The sequence below is a fragment of the Pteropus vampyrus genome, unplaced genomic scaffold (assembly GCF_000151845.1).
Source record: "Pteropus vampyrus isolate Shadow unplaced genomic scaffold, Pvam_2.0 Scaffold91, whole genome shotgun sequence".
In the NCBI taxonomy this organism is placed as follows: Eukaryota; Metazoa; Chordata; class Mammalia; order Chiroptera; family Pteropodidae; genus Pteropus; species Pteropus vampyrus.
In genome coordinates, this window is record NW_011888872.1 from 24787 (window position 1) to 28234 (window position 3448).

At 29.9% G+C, this 3448-nt stretch overlaps 1 long non-coding RNA gene across 1 annotated transcript; it reads left to right on the forward strand.

Moving 5' to 3' along the window:
• Positions 1-1398: 1398 nt before the first annotated feature.
• LOC111742306 lies at positions 1399-3076 on the forward strand. The gene is made up of 2 exons (XR_002781261.1): positions 1399-1522; positions 2666-3076. It is a non-coding gene; the product is annotated as an uncharacterized LOC111742306 (long non-coding RNA).
• Positions 3077-3448: the final 372 nt, after the last annotated feature.

The window sequence follows — 3448 nt, forward strand, 5'->3', positions numbered from 1 at the left end:
TGGAGGAGGACTGGGATATATTAACATCTAACAGGAATACAAATACAATGTTAATAATAATACTTTGATGTCAGAAGGAAAACTTTGTCTATTAGAATGATCTGTTCCTCAACTTCCTACAATTTAAAACAATGAGATAGCATTTCACACAAATATTAAAAAGGTATGATAAGACCAAGTTTGGTGAGAAGAAGAAGAAACAGGAAATCTCGTGCTTGCTGCTGAGAGTGTAAACTAGTGCATCTACTTTGGAGAGCAATTTAGCAATATCTAGAAAAGTTGAAGAAGTATATATCCTCAATCCAGCAATTCCAATTCTTGGTATATATTCCTGAGATTCTTTTGCATGTGTATTTAAGAAAACAGGTACAGGAATGTTTGTTGCAACATTATTTCTAGTAACAAAAACTGGAAATAAACTAAATGTCCAACAGGAGAATTGACAAACTGTGATATATCCATATTTGGGAATACCATACATGAGTTAAAATGAGCGAACTAAGTTATATCAATGAATAATACATTTTTAAACTATGTTGAGTAAAAAAATTTGCAAAATACATGTAGTATACCATCTAACATTTGAAAAATATGATAAATTATGCTATGTGGTTTAAATTAATATAGTCCTTTATATTATAATATAAAGACACATGTGGGTGTGGGACAATGCCAAATTTAGATTAGAGATTATGATTACTTGAAAGAACTACCATTTATTGAGCACTTTCAATATGCTAATTATCAGGTTAAGTTTTTTTACATGTATTATTTCACTTAAATCTCACAAGTCCTCTAGGACATGGATTCTATTATTTTTTTCCCACTTTACATATTCAGACGCTGACACAAATTAAATAACTTTAACTTGCCCTAACTGACAAAGATGATATGTGGTTGAACCATATGGAATTCCTACAGTATGCACCAGATTTTCTCAATATTAACACAAAAAAACAATAAAATATATTCCTGTAAAATAGCATTTTGGAGTATCATAGATGAGACTTTCTAATGAGTACTTAGAAATTATATTCCTTTGACATATTATAAGGACAGTACTCTATAAATTACCCCCAAAGTGTTCATGACTCTTACGTTTATCATTCTCAGTTTGAAGTGTCAAAAAAAGTGTTGGTGAGAATTGGATGGTGGAATTGAGGGAGCAACAATTGCTCTCTGAAGGCTTAGAGGTGGTGAGAGATAGGGACTGCAGCTTGCCTTTGTTCTCTCCAACGCACTCTTAAGTTCTCACCTGCTAGTCCTGCTGACTAACGGTGACCCCAGTTCTATCACCAGATGCAGAGTCAACAGCTTTCCCCCCACCTCCCACATTTATGGATAGTCTTGTTCCTATAATGAATTTATTAGTTTATTATACTCATAGTAGTTCTGCTCCCCTAATTGAACCTTGATAGAGCTATGTACTTTATTAGTGTACTTTAAGTATTAACAAGAACTTTTATTGTTTTAGAATTACAATGGTAAGACATCTTCATTGCAGAAAGTATGTCAAATGCAGGTAAGTAAAAAGATATTAACTATAATCTCTCCAACAAAAGTTAACTGTTAACTCATTGTTAATTCATTGTTTCCCAGTCTTTTTTAACAGAGTAGAACCATATAGTACATACTGGTTTTTAAAATTTATATGCCATTACTTATAACTTATTTCCAGATTATTAAATATTATGCAACATCTATTTTAGTGACTATTGATTGGACACATTATAATTTACTCAATAATTTCCTTACTACTAGACATTTATATGGTTGCTGATATTTTACTATTTAAACAAAGCCTTGATGTACATTATTATAACTAAGTCTTAGCTCTCTAATTGTTCTTAAATTACTAAACATGAAAATATTAGGTTGAAGCATATATAAAAATTAAAGATTCGAATACATAATGCCATTTTTCTCCAAAAAAGCTGAATATTTTCACCAATATTTCACTTATATTTTCACCAATAATGTATTATAATTTATGATTTCTTTCTACCTAGGAATTATTATTTAAAATTTCCTTTCGGTACCTAATAAGGTTGAATTTTTACTTAAAAAAATTTTCCAATTTGTGCCAGCCTATTTTTGTCCTATTAGTTTTTTTGTACTTATATTTATTTGTATGTGTGGGATAGTATTCGTAGATAGACTAGCTTACTCAGTATGTCTTTTTTGCAATTTTATTTATGGTGGTTAGGTATACAGAATTGTTTTAATGTAGTCAAACTATCTTTATGGATTCAACTTCTCAGGTCATGCCTTCTACAACTCAACATTATATCATATTACCCTATATTTTCTTTTAGTATCTTTACAATTTTAATTCTGTATTTTTGGCAAATGATATGAGATAGGAAACATTTTTTCCCTATGACTAAGCAGTTGTTCATAAATGACTTAAGCCATCTTTATGATAAAGTCATATATACAAGTTCTGTTTTTGGATTTTCTACTTCATAACTTTGTTTTTTATTCCTGTATACATACTGCTGTTTTATGTTTTATTTTTCATTTTAGTATTTCTTATGTCCTGGTCAATACAGGCAAATTTGTGGTGGGAAAATTTGCCTATGACAATTTAAATATCAGATGACTCAATAAGCATAAATTTACCTTTATATGGATGTTTATATGGATTTTTGTTATAATTTTCCAGTTGCTCTGGTTCCTGTTTAACTTGCCTTGACTCCAGGGAAGAAAAAGATACCTCAAGAAGCTTGATCTTACTAAGTTCATTGACTAAAATTCTCTGCTTCCTTTGCTTCCATTCATCCACCCAACCCCATACAACAAACACAAATGAGTTGATGAGAAACATTTTTGGATATTAACCTTTTTGAAAGCAGTAGATTGAAGGAATCCATATTAAGCTTCTAACAGAATAAGCAGAAAAAACGGAGAAATGGTCTCATATCTGTGGAAGCACAAGAAAACTTTGGTTATGCTCACATGAAGAAAATATTTATTTAGGCTTCAATTAAGGGACAATATATAGAGAAAGATGGTCATATTGCTAACTTCATTTCTAAGAATTTATTTTAAGAGAATAAATGAAACAGTACACAAGTGTGTGTGTGTGTTTATTGTGGTGTTACTTAAGAGGGGAAAATGAGAATTTAAATGTCAACTGAGTACAGTTTAATGAAATTACATATTGTGAATCTATCTATACAATGAAATGCTATACTAAGGACAATAAAAATGATGTATCTATACATATTAACAATGAAAAATATTTAATACTTGTCTCATCTGAACATTTTACTCCTGTTTTAATAAAAAAGATTTACATATCTATTAAAGAATGAAAGGACATGTATTAAGATGATAGTGCCTCTGAGTATGAGATACTGGTCAATATTTAGTTTATGTTTTTCTGTAGGTTTTACAATGAACAATATTACTTTTATAACCAGAAAAGAGTTTACAATAATAAGAA